The 16498-nt window shown below is 41.7% G+C and overlaps 1 non-coding gene across 1 annotated transcript; it reads right to left on the bottom strand.

The window, feature by feature from the left end:
- Window positions 1-13659: 13659 nt before the first annotated feature.
- On the bottom strand, window positions 13660-13766 carry LOC128578631 (U6 spliceosomal RNA). The gene has a single exon (XR_008377770.1). It is a non-coding gene; the product is annotated as a U6 spliceosomal RNA (small nuclear RNA).
- Window positions 13767-16498: the final 2732 nt, after the last annotated feature.

Here is a 16498-nt window from a genome sequence, read left to right as displayed (position 1 = left end):
AAGGACTAAATGGGGTAAGAAGACATACATTTAGGAACAGTTAAGAAAATAGCAATTATGGGTGGCGCCTGTGGCTCAAGGAGTAGGGCGCCGGTCCCATATGCCAGAGGTGGCGGGTTCAAACCCAGCCCTGGCCAAAAAAAAAAAAAAAAAAAAAGAAAATAGCAATTAGTTTGAATATCAGCCCTCCACAATTTAGTAGAAACAGTACATGTAGCGAAGGATGACAAGCTAGATGAGTTGTTCAAGTAAGGAAAGCTCTAGAAGGTGGTCAGGGGAAGTTTCTTGGAAATAGGCTTGGTAGCCAGGCATTGTGGCGGGCGCCTGTAGTCCCAGCTACTTGGGAGGCTTAAGAGAATCGCTTAAGCCCAGGAGTTGGAGGTTGCTGTGAGCTGTGTGATGCCACGGCACTCTACCAAGGGCCGTAAAGTGAGACTCTGTCTCTACAAAAAAAAAAAAAAAAAAGAAATAGGCTTGGGTTGGGCCTTGAAATCTATGCAGAGGCAGAGAGAAAGAAAAATGGAACAAGTGAGCAAAATGCCAACTCTTTTTAGATGATCACTCCCGAGAAAAATGTATGCTAAATCCATCGTGCTAGCCAGCTCCACCCTTTCTGCCATTGTGATCCATGATCCATCATGGAGTTGTCAAAACGTTTGTAACACATTTATTCTTTAAATTGCTACGTGTTTACGCATTTCATGCAACAAGGGAACTCTAATTCACAAAATAACAGTATCCCTGATTTCTTTTTTTTTTTTTTTTTTTGTGGTTTTTGGCCGGGGCTGGGTTTGAACCCGCCACCTCTGGCATATGGGACCGGTGCCCTACTCCTTGAGCCATAGGCGCCGCCCAGTATCCCTGATTTCCCAAGTACCTGGCCTTGTAGTAGCAATTGTTCTCAATACTAATAAGCTTCTAGTTTATGCACATGATTCCAAACTGCCTTTTCCAACTTGGCTAGGCTTTGATGGGAGAAATGACTAAGCCATCTTTTTCGAATTCAGACAGAAAAAAATACCTGGAAAGGCCCAGATACCTAGGCCAAATGGCTTTGCCTTGATGAAGTTGTTTCTCTTATGGGCTTCCAAGCCCGGTAGGTGTGGTGGCTGTATCTGGTGAGCTCAGCTCTGGCTGTTTTTCTAGTTTCTTGGACTGCACTGGATCTTTGCTTTTAATTACAACAGCATACTGAGAATAGACAGCATTCTTACTTTTGTTCTTTATTTATATTAATTCAAACCATTTCTTGAGTTTCCTTCCTTGTTCTTTCTTGTTCTTTTCCCTAGAAGATACTTTTGGGAATTCAATGGCACCTAAGATAATAAAGTTCAGAAAATGAAGGTGACCCATTTATATTAACACTGTTAATAGGTGTGCCAGTTGGTTTTTAACCACCCAACCTGAGTGACAGAGCAAAGATCTACTGATGAATCCTAAAGATGGAAACCATTACGGCCTATGGTAAAGAATTTAACTGATAAATGAATGGATATGGGGTGGCATCTGTGGCTCAAAGGAGTAGGGCATCAGCCCCATATGCCAGAGGTGGCGGGTTCAAGCCCAGCCCTGGCCAGAAACTGCAAAAAAAAAAAAAAAAGATGAATGTATAAAATGGAATATTACTTGGCCTTAAAAAAGAAGGAAATCTGCCATTTGTGATAACGTGGATGAATCTGCAAGGTATGATGCTAAGTGGTATAAGTCAGACACATAAAGAAAATATTACAAGTTCTCATTTATATGTGGGATCTATAATAGTCAATCTCATAGCAGCAGAGAATATAATAGTGTTTGCCAGGGGCTGTGAAAGAAGTAGGAGGTTTTGTTTAATGGGTATAGAGTTTCATTGTGCTTATAGTTAACAATACTGTATTTTATAGCTGAAATTAGCTAAAAGGGTACATTTTAAGTGTTCTCACCATAGAAAAAAAGGGGAAAAAAAGGAAAGTGGGAATAATGTGAGGTGATGGATATCTTTTTTTTTTGCCAGTTTTGGCCAGGGCGGGGTTTGAACCTGCCACCTCCAAGCATATGGGACCGGTGCCCTACCACTTTGAGCCACAGGCGCCGCCCGGTGATGGATATCTTAAATAGTTTGATTTTGGTCATTTCACCATGTATACATATATCAAAACATGAGGTTGTGCACCTTAAACAGGTATAATTTTATTTGTCAATTATATGTCAATACAGCTGAAGATTAACACTAACAATAGCTACCATGTATTGTTTATGTGGTGCAAGGCAGTCTGCTTTTTTTTTTTAATCAAACTAGAGGTCTCACATATTTGTTACTTATTAGTGTACAGCATATAAACAAAGGGAAAAATCATTTTCCAAGTGAAGTGTGGCTGACTATCCAACTGATATTTTCAGCTTGATATGGTAAGATGATAGTGACCTTGATACAGCATACATGTGTGTGCCAGCCCATGTGCAATTCCTTATAGACCCAGCTTGATTCTTCTACCATCTCTCTTCTTTGAGTTGTACCTGGTTTTATTTTATTTTTTGCAGTTTTGGCCGGGACCAGGTTTGAACCCACTACCTCCAGTATATGGGGCCGGCGCCCTACTCTTTGAGCCACAGGTGCCACCCTGTACCTGATTTTATTATCAGTTTTCATTTGAACCCACTGGGGAATGAGATGATTTCGTTTTTGCTTCTTAGCCAGAAACCTCTTGATTCTCAAAGCCTTGTGAGAGGACATGGCGAGAAATGGAGTTAATCGTACATACCATGATGGTGGAGAAAGGGAGAGAAGTGCTAGTCCAATCTTTGCAACAACTCTGTGCGGCAGGTACAATTCTTATTCTCATTTATAGATGGGGAAGGGAAAGCCCAGGAAGGCTAAGTGACGGGCCCAAGTTCTTGTAGTTCTTGTAAGCAGCAGACATCGTGGTGGCTGGCCAAATTTAGGGTCTGAGTCCTAGCTTGCTCAGGATTTGCTCAATGTATTCATGTCTTCTCTGCAAAATGAGATGGCAAATGCCTCCGTGGCTGTGAAGATGGAATTACGTAACATCTCCAAAGTGCCTCATGGGACCTGGCATAAAGCGAGTGGTGAGTAAATGATGGCTGCTTTTGTTGACCTGGTCTCTAGGCTAAAAGATCTACAGCCACACTGTCTCTCTTCTAGACCATGTGCTGGTGTCACCGAGGTGCCAGAACACACATCTGTTTGTATCTCCTTCATTCCGCTGAGCAGTGTGCATGCTCCAGTGCGGATATTAGAACGTGTGCCAATTCTATTAGCTCAAGTAAATTGGGCAGGGAGCTCTTGACAATTTAAGGCATTCATGGAATATTCCTGTTGGAATTTGTTGTGTGTTTGCAAATTTGTCCTGTGGAAATGTTTCTTCAGAAATACAGTTGCTGATATAGAAGACGATGTATTTTGGTGATTCAGATTGTATCCGAAACGATGTATTTTGGTGGTTCAGATTGTAGGCTAGAAAATGTCCCTTATGATGAGACAGAAACACTTTTTTTTTTTTTTTATTGTTGGGGATTCATTGAGGGTACAATAAGCCAGGTTACAGTGATTGCAATTGTTAGGTAAAGTCCCTCTTGCAATCATGTCTTGCCCCCATAAAGTGTGACACACACCAAGGCCCCACCCCCCTCCCTCCAGAAACACTTTTTTCATATAATGGGTTTGATTATGTTGATGGACAGCTCCCGCCCCCATGCTATAAGGCCTGTCTCACTCAATCATGAAAAAAAACAAAAAAAAACACAGCCCTGTTATGTGACATATGGCATTCGTCCCCAGATCCAAGTGCTGCAATGGGGAGCCAAATACAAAATCTGGTACATGGAGAACTGAGTGATGACTCACAACCACCCTTTTTCCTCCAGCAATGAGATTGCACTTGATGAAAAACATGGGAGTGATAAATGACACTGGGGAAAGCAGAGCAAATCAATAAAACCTTCTTTTTTTTTTTTTTTTTGGTTTTTGGCCGGGGCTAGGTTTGAACCCGCCACCTCTGGCATATGGGACTGGCACCCTACTCCTTGAGCCACAGGCGCCGCCCAAACCTTCTTTTTTTTTTTTTTTGGCCGGGGCTAGGTTTGAACCCACCACCTCTGGCATATGGGACTGGCACCCTACTCCTTGAGCCACAGGCGCCGCCCTAATAAAACCTTCTATTACTGATCTTCTTGTCTCTCGTCTCTCCTTTATGTCAGACATGTCTTCCTAAAACCTTTCATTTACCAAGCCACTCTTCTGCTCAAGAACTTTCAATGGCTCCCTGTTGCCTCTGGCACCAAGTTCAAACACCTTAGTCTTTTTTTTCTTTTTCTTAACTGCACTCCCCATCTCACTGATTCATTTGTTGATTTTTCATCCTGTTGATATTTATTGTATACCTACTATGTGCTAGCCACTGTACTAAAAGCTGGGGGACATGCCTATGGACCAGTCAGATGCCCTCCCAGATCTTCTGCTTTAATCATTTACCCAGTACCTGTTTATTCTACCACTGCATCTACACAGACTCCAGGTCTTCAAAAGTAAACGATTTCCTTTCTCCTCCCTGCCAAGATATACCTCTTACCACTTCTAAAACTTCTATTAAAATGCAAGCTTTCTACACATGCCCCACACCTAAAGGTAGCGATCAGAAGCCCAGGAGAGCCTGCCTTGCTCAGAGGCTAGAAGAGCTGTAGTCACAAAGCACCTATTTAAAGCCCTTGGAAGTAAGCAAAAGGAAGAAAGGATCCCAAAGACTTTACCTACATCGATTGATTGCATAAAGGATCATAAAGCAGGGATGAGAAACCTGGTTCCAGGCTAGAACAATCTCTGAAGGTTGTAGACAGAAAATACAGCAAAACTGGTTATCATGGGCATTTGTGTATGTCTGGATGGTGGTGGTGGGGATATGCAGGTTAGATTGATTATGCCTTATCAGTGATATAAATTGCTTTGTGTTAAGTAGATAGGATTTATTTATTTTAATCTTTTTTGCAGTTTTTGGCCGGGGCCGGGTTTGAACCCACCACCTCCAGTATATGGGGCCAGTGCCCTACTCCTTTGAGCCACAGGCACTGCCCCAGTAGATAGGATTTATTGATGCAACCACATTTAGACTCAGTGATAGGAATGTAAATCTGAAATAGGAACAGCAGTCCTTGGTATTCATTCTGGAAAGTATGTATTGGGTAGCTACCACATGTCAGGCAAGCATGCTCCTGACACGTGGGGCCCAGGGCAAATGCTCAAAGGGAGTCTGGCTCACTTACCATATGTCGTTATAAAATAAGCCGATGCTGTTTAATAAAGTATATTCTGTCCTCCCACCTTGACAAATAAAGCATGTCTTCATAATGATCTGGAAGCCCAGGTTCAAAAGTTTAAAATTCTTAGAATTTGGGCGGGGCCTGTGGCTCAGTGAGTGGGGCGCTGGCTCTATATGCTGAGGGTGGCGGGTTCGGACCCAGCCCCGGCCAAACTGCAACAGAAAAATGGCCGGGCGTTGTGGCGGGCACCTGTAGTCCCAGCTGCTCGGGAGGCTGAGGCAGGAGAATCGCGTAAATCCAAGAGTTGGAGGTTGCTGTGAGCCCTGTGACGCCATGGCACTCTATCCGAGGGTGGTACAGTGAGACTCTGTCTCTACAAAAAAAAAAAAAAAAAATTGTTGGAATTTGAGATTCTTCATAATCTCATTCCAAAACATGATAGCATAAATGGGTCAGTCCAGGCCTGCAACCCTGAGCCTTACTTTCTGACCCTCTCCTCTCCACCCCTACTCCATCTGGTACCACGAGGAGCCTCTCACACATACAGGTAAACTCCCTGGCCCTCCTGTCCCAGGTTTGCACTGGTGGACTGTGTCAGCCTTGGGAGGATGGACCAAGGACAAAGATCTGCACAGGCTCTGGAAGCAGGCATGAGGCTATTTAGGCAGGGAACTCCCAGGCCCCGGTAGCGAGAATATGGCCTAAAAAGAAGGGGTATGGTTAGCCGGGCGTTGTGGCGGGCGCCTGTAGTCCCAGCTGCTCGGGAGGTTGAGGCAAGAGAATCGCGTAAGCCCAAGAGTTAGAGGTTGCTGTGAGCCGTGTGACGCCACGGCACTCTACCCGAGGGCGGTACAGTGAGACTCTGTCTCTACAAAAAAAAAAAAAAAAAAAAAGAAGGGGTATGGACTCTTTTTGAGCATATTTCCTTGGTCCAGTGGATTCCTCCTTTTGAAAGGGATATGGCCAGGGGAGGGCCAGAGTGTGGCACTGGGATCCATCACATACTGAGTAGGGACAAGATGATTACAATATGCTCCTTGTCTTCCAGGCACTTATAATCTGGTGAATCAGACAGAGAGATACACAGTCCATACTAATGTGCTGGGGTAGATAAGTGCTCTTTGCTGGAATCCAGAGCACTTAAAAAGATAAAGTATGAGATGATGGGGGCGGTGCCTGTGGCTCAGGAAGTAGGGTGCTGGCCCCATGTACTGGGGTGGCGGGTTCAAGCCCAGCCCTGGCCAAAACTGCAAAAAAAAAGGTATGAGATGATGAATCTGAAGAATGCCAAAGAGGGGGAAGAGGAACCAAAGAGGGACATATCAGACATCGTGACTTTTGTTAATTTTTTTAGTTTGAACTTTTGTTTATTGAGGTACAATTTACATTCAGTCAAGGGCTCAAATGCCACCTTTATAACAGCTCTATGAACTGTTACAATTCCAAACAATTAAACACTATCATGACTCGCAGCAGCCTCAAATTCTTGGGCTCAAATGATCCTCCTGCCTCAGCCTCCTAAGAAGCTGGGACTACAGACACCCACCACAATGCCCAGCTAATTTTTCTATTTTTAGTAGAGACAGGGTCCCACTCTTGCTCAGGCTGATCTCAAACTCCTGAGTTCAAGCAATCCACCTGCCTCAGCTTCCCAGAGTGCTGGGATATAGCTGTTAGCCACGGTGCCTAGCCTCTATCCATATATTTTGTGTACTTCTGACACTTACCCTTCTCATGCCAACCTCTTATTGTAATATTCAGTGTACACAACTGAAATTTGCTCTCTTTCTCAGAAGGTAATGGGGTTCAGAGTTAATGTGTGGCTACTTGCTGTTCCTCAAGATTGCATATCACTAGACCATAGGATATTTTCTTCTTCAGAATAATATATCTATCTTGCTGAAAACCTATCCATTCCTGGGCTATTTTTTGTTGAATGCAGCCCAGCATAACAGGTGCTGAGGACACAATAGGCCCTCACAACACACTTTTTGTTGGATGGTGGCAAAATAGACAGGCAAGGGCAAAGACAGAATCCATTGTCAAGTATTTGGAAATCCCTTCTACCCCATTATTCTAAGATTCTCTTACTGTTTGCCAGTCCAACATTATCCCCAGCATCCAATATATACATTGAATCCATATGTTTCTGATGCATATATGTTTAAATTGCTAAAAGGCAGCTTTAGAAAAGCAATTCATTGTCAAAGATCCCTTAGAATCCATCTTGTTTAACTACAAAGCAGATGTCTCATTCTCCCTGTAGGAAATAGACTTTGAACTTGGAAAGTTCACATTCTGTTCTTCACTCATCTCCACACAGTGAGAGGATTTGCAAATTGGTCAAGTGAGCCTCTTCTCTCCCAGAGCAATGGAGCATGTTGTGTATTGTGTGGGCTGTCACTGAAGTTGGGCTGTGAGTCAGGAAATCTGTATTCTGCTTCAACTTCCCCTACAAATTAAGTTAAATGACCTCTGGGGAGTTACAGTTTTGGGGGACCTTTGTTTTACAATCAAGAGAATCACGCCTTGCCTACAATGTCAGATGATAGAAAAGAGATGTGCAAAACGTTTTGAGATTGCTGAAGGAAAGATAATTACATAAGCCCAACGTGCTGGCCGGGCGTGGTGGCTCACGCCTGTAATTCTGGCACTCATGGAGGCAGAGGCAGGCAAATTATTTGAGCTCAGGAGTTCGAGACCAGCCTGAGGAAGGCAAGTTCCCATCTCTACTACAAATAGAAAAACTGAGGCAAGAGGATCACTTGAGCTCACGAGTTTGAAGCTGCTGTGAGCTATGACGCCATGGCACTCTATCAAGGGTGACAAAGTGAGACTCTGTCTCAAAAAAAAAAAAAAACCAAAGTGCCATACTATCACAGTAATCAGATTTTTCAATTCCATAAAGTGATTTCAGGCCCTTTGAGATTCAGCCTACTTAAATCTGATGGTGTCCCATGCATTCGCAGACACTCCTAGGGTGTTAGAAGGATGTTTAGAGAGACCGTTTATCCCAACTGTCCATCTGGCCAATAACATTTTTGGTAGCATCCTACCAGATAGACACATGGCCTCTGCTTGCACACTGCCTTCCCAGGGAGTTTACTACTGCTGGAATAGCCCTTTGCTTTGGTGAACCACTGAAGTCAGTAGCTGTGACTTTCTTTTTTTTTTGTAGAGACAGAGTCTCACTGTACCGCCCTCGGTAGAGTGCCGTGGCGTCACACGGCTCACAGCAACCACTAGCTCTTGGGCTTACGCGATTGTCTTGCCTCAGCCTCCCGAGCAGCTGGGACTACAGGCGCCCGCCACAACGCCCGGCTATTTTTTGGTTGCAGTTTGGCCGGGGCTGGGTTTGAACCCGCCACCCTTGGCATATGGGGCCGGCGCCCTACTCACTGAGCCACAGGCCCCGCCCTGTGACTTTCTTTAATTGAGCTGGAATTAGCATTTGTGCAACTTCTACCTGCTGCTCCTATTTTTTCCCCCTCTGGAGTCACAGGGACCGAGTTTGTGCTTTTTTTCAATTGGATGACTTTTCAGATATTTGAAGAACGCTCTTATTATATCTCTCCTCTAGAGAAAAGTTATTTTCCTTAGCATCTAATTCTTACCCCCTCCCTCCTGGCCATCATCAATGGCAGGAACACCTGGGACCTTGGGCTTGTTTTCTGGTATCTTCGAGAGGAGTTCAGGAATCTCATCCAAACACATCTGAGTGTCCCAGAAGGCAAGGCACCCAGCAGATCCAACTTCTGCCCTTCCTGATGTACCCTTAAGGGCTGGGGCGGGGTGGGGGTGGGGTTGTTTTGACAACTTTCCATTCTGTTTGAACCCTGTAGATTCTTGAAAGATCCTACAATTTCCCTCAAGAGAAATTGATAGTGGTAGATGTTATACAAATCAAAAGCTGTATTGATAACCAAATAACACTCAAAATGGAAGAGTAGACCTTTATCGAGCATGTGCAAGGCTCAACATATTGTAACTTTCCCCAAGTCACACAACAAGCATTTGGAATCTGTCCCCGCTGAGTTCCACTAGGCCAAGCTACCTCCCCTCTGATTTGGTTAAAATGTGTGTAATTGCTCTTCTGCGACAGGTCAGGAAAAGTCTCTTCCTAAATCTATCTTCTCTTCCTCTAGGTACTCAGAGGTTGCCTTGCTATGTAGGAGCCCTGGACACACTTTCACTTTCACGAGCCTTGGAGTAAATTACTGGATGCTTCCATAACTCTGTGCTCCTCTATGGTTCTGATGAGGTGGAAGATGTCAGAAAGTTCTAGAAGACTTCACTTATATCCTGACCAAAGCAAACAATTTCATAGGGACCAGGATCTCCCCAGAGTGGGTTGTGTATCCACCAAAACTTTATAAGCCATTAATGAGGCCCAGGGCTTGCTCCAGGAGCATGGGCCTTATGTGGTCACATAGGTAGGTCCTCACACTCAGAAAGGCCCAGCATTAGCTTTCCCCCCTTTATTCTTAGTTGACATATATGTGGGAGAAAGAGTGGTATTTCAATATGTGTGTATAAGATGTAAGGATCAAACAGGGTAATTAGCACATCCATCACCTCAAACATTTATCATTTCCTTGTGTTATGAACACTCAAAATTCTCTCTTCTGTTTTTGAAAAGATATAATACATTGTAGCTAACCATGTTCACTTCACAGTGCTGCAGACAACCAGAACTCATGTACCTAGTGAGCTGTAATTTTGTACCTGTTAACCAACCTCTTCTTATCCTTCACTCCCCTTTACTCACATTTTGACTCTACCGCCATGAACTCCATTTTTTTTAGCTCCTACATGTGAATGGGGACATGTGACATTTATCTTCCTTGGGTATTATATTTAAGTCTTTAATCATTTTGAGTTCAATTTTTTGGAAGGGAGGGGAAGAATGTGGGGTATAGGTGCAGCAAGTGGTTGCTAGGGAGGATGAATAGATGGGGGAAACAGATTGACTTGTAAATTAACTTGAGAGACGGGTATTGTGTTTTAAATAACTTGGGCCAGGTGTTTTGGCATTTGAGGGGAAGGAAGTCAGTTGCCCCCCTGTGATCTTTTGATGAGGTCAGTCTGGTTTTATGCAGATAGAGGGAAAGCCCCTTGCAAAGCTTTCTGATTTTGAATGGCCTTTAATTCAAAGTATTCTTTATGTTAATATGGTCAATTAGCTCCTTCATCCTCAGGATTATCAAATCACCAGATGTTTTGAAGGACTAACAAGCCAGATCTGTGCAACTCAGGATAGCTCACTTGCTCTCTTTTTTTTACATACATTCTATTACATTTAGTCTTTTGTTTTTTAATTTTCTCTATACATATACATGTGTTTATTTCGTTTCTACTTTTTGCCTTCACAAAATTAAAAAGGCTTACAATTTCATAACAATAACAATGTTCAAGATAAGGACTAGAAACAAAAACCTCGTAAAGAATGAAGATACATTCAGAAAAGAAATCAGACGATTGCTGCAACGAAATATCAAGCAATAATAATAATACTTTTTAAAAAGTAACATTCACATTGTCAGCTAAGAGTATGTCTAGCATAGAATGCTTTGATCACACCTGCGGTGCATCTTACAGGGGTATTTGCAAAACTTGGTAAATGTAGAATGTAAATGTTTTGGCACAGTAACTGAGATAACGCTGGAAAGGCTATGTTAACCATTGTGATAAAAATGTGTCAAATGGTCTATGAAGCGAGTGTATGATGCCCCGTGATCATATCAATGTATACAGTTATGATTTAATAAAAAAAAAGAATGCTTTGACTCTGAGGTTCAGTATGGAGTCATCAGTTAACTTCTTATTTTTTTTCCCAAAGTCTCAAAAAATAGACTACTAATATTTATAAATAAAAATAAAAGATAATTTCAAAAAACAGATCATGCCAAATCTTATAGACGATAGAAAAAGAAGAAATACTTCAAAATTATTCTACTTCATCTGGATACATCTGATATTAAAATTGGAAAAAATATAGTATTATAAAAGGAAATTATGAACACATTTCACTTATAAATGAGGATGCAACACTTGCTCTTTTTATTAAGTTACCAGACACTATAGATTGTATATGGACAGAGAAAAAGTCTATACTGACTTGGTTAAGTGACAAAACCAAGCCCTATTGAGAGGTGAAAGACCCAAAAGATGAGAGAGCATTCAAGAAGTGAGACAAAAGGAAAATGGAGTCTCAGCTCTGTGTGGGCAATGTGGTCTTTATTCCACCGGGGTACAGGTGGGGTGAAATCAGAAAGGAATTCCACCTGTGCCATTATGGCACAGAGTTATGGCAGATGGGGATTTAAAGGGTCAGACATTCATTATTCCTTGAGTGGGACATGCACTTGATTCTTCCTGGGTGGGTGAGTTCTACTTGGGCAGGTCAGTACATTTGACCCTGTCATCTATGGCTTCCAGAAGCAGACCAAAGGCCTTTAATATCCAATGTTTTATAACGTGTTCCCATAGACTGACAGGAGCACATCGACACTGGAGATGTGAAATGCCATGCAGAAGAAGAGACAGCAAACTGCAGACTGAGAAGGGGTATGCCTGACAGCCATGGCATCTAATTGGCCTGAAAAATACACTATAGGATGGATCTGAGAGGGAAAGGGCCTGTCCTCAAATACCAGCAGCAATTCCATTATTTTCATGGCAATATAGATGGAAAGGTTTATTGAAAGTAGGTAAGCACAGAGCAATAGGTGTGCATAATCCTAATTGAAGAGCTTTAAAGGAATCTAATGCCTCTGTGGGCCAGAGACTAGGCTTCTGGATACTGTCAGGAAGGAGGGAGTATAATGATTTAGAGCACAGCAAAATTAGGAATCCACTAGAGCTGGAATTTCTTTCTGCAGTAGGTCCTTGGTCTTGGAGATTCGAAGAATACACCCATGAACCACAGAGATCAGTAATCAGGTAGAATTTATTAGCTAGAAAGGAATAGGGAAAGGAGGAAAGCCACCAGAGCCTGGGAGACCCCAGTCGGAAATCCCCACGGGGGGCTTTTTGTCTAGGGGTTTTACACTGTTTTGTAAATAGGAGGTCTTGAGAATTACATTTGGCTGGGACTTGGCAGACTTCAGTGTTGATTAGGAGTGAATGAAAGAAGGTATTAACAAATGAATGCATTTCCTCCAGCTCCCGAAAACAGCAGGAGCAAGCAGGTGTGGTGGCTCATGCCTGTAATCCCAGCACTCTGGGAGGCTGAGGCAGGCCCATCTTCCAAGTTTGAGACCAGCCTGAGCAAGAGTGAGGCCTCCATCTGAAAAAATACCCGGGCGTTGTAGTGGGTGCCTATAGTCTCAGCTACTTGGGAAGCTGAGGCAAGAAGATCGCTTGAGCCCCAGAGTTTAAGGTTGCTGTGAAATATAATGCCAGGGCACTCTACTGAGGGCAAAAAAGTGAGACTTTGTTTCCAAGAAAAAAAAAAAAAGGCAGCAGGAGGTCCACTGCAGAGGGGGCCTAGGTTACATTCAAATGCAGGAAAAACTGCTTTTCTCCTGTCTTATTTGTATTCAGAGAGTGCAGTTTGGAGAGAAAAAGCCTGTTTGCTTGGGTCTGGAAAATGGGGGTGCTTCTTCAGCCCTGAATGGTGGAAACCCTGAGTCAATAGTAGCCAGTTGCTCTTAGAAATTTATGTAGTTATTTCTTAGTTTGGGGAGGTTGATGAAATTGATTTAAAGCATTTTGGAGTGAGTTTTTGAGTGCCTTGAGATATTTTATGTTCTAAGGAAGTAGCAGTTCTTTGTACTCACTGGAGTTAAGACTTAAGCAGGGGTCCTCGAACTGCGGCCCGCGGGCCACATGAAGCGGTGTGATTGTATTTGTTCCCGTTTTGCTTTTTTTACTTCAAAATAAGATATGTGCAGTGTGCATAGGAATTTGTTCATAGTTTTTTTTTTTAAACTACAGTCCGGCCCTCCAACAGTCTGAGGGACAGTGAACTGACCCCCTGTTTAAAAAGTTTGAGGACCCCTGAATTTAGAGACTGAAGGGGAGTCTCAGGGAAACTTGCTCTTTTCCCCTAGGTTGGTTTGCTGAAAAGATCAACTCACAGTTATGATAGATTAATAAGAGAAAGATTTATTTTTCCAAATACCATGCACGTGGGGGGAACCACAAGAATGATTTCCCAAAGTTTCAGTGATAGTGGCTTTTTTTTTTTTTTTTTGCAGTTTTTGGTTAGGGCTAGGTTTGAACCCGCCACCTCCAGTATAGGGGGCTGGTGCCCTACTCCTTTGAGCCACAGGCGCCACCCCGGTAGTGACTTTTTTTTTTTATTACAGGTTTGAACCCGCCACCTCTGGCATTTGGGGCCGGTGCCCTACTCCTTGAGCCACAGGCACCGCCCCGGTAGTGACTTTTTTTTTTTTTTTTTTTTTAAATATGGAACGCTTCACGAATTTGCGTGTCATCCTTGCGCAGGGGCCATGCTAATCTTCTCTGTATCGTTCCAATTTTAGTATATGTGCTGCCGAAGCGAGCACCCCGGTAGTGACTTAAAAATGCCATTTAGAAGGAAGGGGGAAGAGGAAAGTATACGTGTAGTAAGTGTTTGCTGGGGGGGGGGATGGCTAAATGGAGGGAAACATTGATTAGTCAATTAACCTGAGAAATAGGTATTGTGCTTCAAATGACCTTAGGGGTCAGGTCTATTAGCATGTGTTAAGGAGTTTAGCAGCCCTTTAAGATCTTAGGTAGATAGAAGAAAGTCTTAGTTCAGAGTTTCCTGATTATGAATAGCTTTTAATTCAAAATAATTTTTATACCAAGGAATCATATTTTGGAGTGAAAATTTACTTAACTCCTTCGAGGCATTATGGACTTTCTCAGCTAAAGCTTTTTAAAGTAAGAGCGCATCTTGCTTAGTATAATTGCAGAATAAAAGATTATTAACATACTGAACAGAAGTGGATTTCTGAGTAAAGGTTATAGAATCTAAATCAGTTTAGAGACTGAGAAAATATTGAAGGAATGTCACAGTATCTTTTAGGTATTCAGACTAATTAATGAATAGTTAAAGAGAAATTGTGAATCAGAGTGTAACAGAATCAAAAACAAAGTTGAGTAGAAGTCAGTTGTATTCTTAAAGTTATCTGAACTAAATTCATGAGTTTCTTTCTAGTTTCTTGATAAAATATTTGTTTTAAGCCTTTATTATTTTAAGCCAGTTAATTAGAGCTCTTTATGTGTAATTTGGTAATAAAATATACAAATGACATAGACACATGCAGACAGAAACTGTTTTAATAGTTTGTACGAGAATTTTTACTTGCAAGTTTTTAAATGTTACTTTTTTAAATTCAGACTATCAATTTTTGAATTACTTATGAAAGAAAGCCCCCAAGTCTTTCACTTACATTATTATTTTAAGCAATTCCTAGCTAGGCAACAATTTTGTCTTTTAGTAAGGTTTTGCCATTTCTGTATTTGCCATTTTTGGGAATCTGATATTTATACATGTACAAGTAGATATTGTCAAAAACCATTAGTTTTTTTAGAAATTGAGGATCCTATTTTCACCATAAATCTTGACTGTAGCTTTCAGATTTCTATGATCAATTTAGGCAATGATTTTTTCCTTACTTAAACATACAAGAAAAAGGAACAAATGGAGAACACACACACACAAATTCCTGAAAGCTGGAGTTTGCACCTCCCGAAGTATTGTCCACTACTGTTTGTTTCTGGCTGATGCAGATGCTTGAGGCCTCTAACTGAATCTAAGATAATTTAAGATAATCTGAGATAATGTGAAGATAGGATCAAAAAACTCAGAGTTAAATACACAAATCTGGTATTTTGGAATCTTGAGAGAGAACCTACCCACGAGCCTCAGTTGCAGTGAAAGAGTAAACAGGTCTGGGCTCTGGCAGGCAACCTTGGACTCTTGGTGCTTGGGCTCGCTGTGTTGCTGGGAGTCTCTGGGAGTTATATCTCAGAATCCACTTTTGATAAAAATTAAATTCAACAAGTGTTTAACTGAGCAAAGAGTATTTCACGAACTGGTCAGTTGAACTAGAAATGGTTTAGAGAGACTCTAATGTTGAGAAGATTCATGGACAGAAAAGAGAAAGTGAGGTATAAAAACAGCTGGATTGGTTACAGCTCAGCATTGCCTTACTTAAATACAGGTTGAACAGCTGGCCACCTTTGAATGGCCAAAACTGCGTGATCTTCAGAGGAAAGAATAGACAGGGTAAAGGTGGAGCAAACTTTACTGAGGAAAAACAGTTGACCTTTTTACTGTTGCACTTTTAAATGAAAGAAACCAAGGTTATTACTCAATTGAAGATGTGAGAAGTATTGTAAGAGGTGTAATACAGTTTTTACAAGAGTAAAGAAAGTCACAAAAATAACTCGAAGAAAGAAAGATCTCACTAGTCATGAACAACAAGCAACCTACAATTTTTTGCAGTTATATTTTCTAGGGTCCTGGATTTTTTTTTAATACTTTTTTTATTTTTTATTTTTTGCAGTTTCTGGCCGGGCCTGGGTTTGAACCCACCACCTCTGGCATATGGGGCTGGCGCCCTACTCCTTTGAGCCACAGGCGCCACCAGGGTCCTGGATTTTAATAAATATATAAACATTTAAAAGTCATCTATGTCTCCTCTATAGAATATAGGAAAGCAAAAGTTTTGTGTAGTAGAGAAAAGAACTAACAAATGGCTTAAGTTACAAATATTAAACCAGAACAGATTCATTCCCTGCTCAAGAATCGAACCTAGGGGTACTGAGATGAAAATATGGTACTTTAACCATTAGGCCATGAAGCAGCCTGGCCTCTGTCATTATTCCTACAGGGGCAGTGTTTAAAAGATGATTTTTTTCTTTGTTTTAAATCAGATATTTGCTCTTCAATTTTGTCAAGAAAATCTTTAGGGCTAGCTATAACATTATGCGTCTTTCCTTTCATCTAACTTCTCTATTATTACAATAAAGCAATTTTTCCAAATAAGAGATCTTTAAAAGTTTTTAAGAAAAGTTACAAATCTTTTGGAGTGGCGCCTGTGGCTCAAAGGAGTAGGGTGCCGGCCCCATATGCCAGAGGTGGTGGGTTCAAACCCAGCCACGGCCAAAAACTGCAAAAAAAAAAAAAAAAAAAGTTAAAAATCTTTTAATTTAAATAATTCATCTTTTGGCCATTAATTATAATGGTATATTTGTTGTAAAAGTGACTTAATCCAATGCCTCTTTATAAAGCCCATGTTAACCT

Source organism: Nycticebus coucang, chromosome X (assembly GCF_027406575.1).
Source record: "Nycticebus coucang isolate mNycCou1 chromosome X, mNycCou1.pri, whole genome shotgun sequence".
In the NCBI taxonomy this organism is placed as follows: domain Eukaryota; kingdom Metazoa; phylum Chordata; class Mammalia; order Primates; family Lorisidae; genus Nycticebus; species Nycticebus coucang.
Note: the sequence above shows the minus strand (reverse complement) of the source record. Positions and strands in the feature narration are given on the sequence as shown.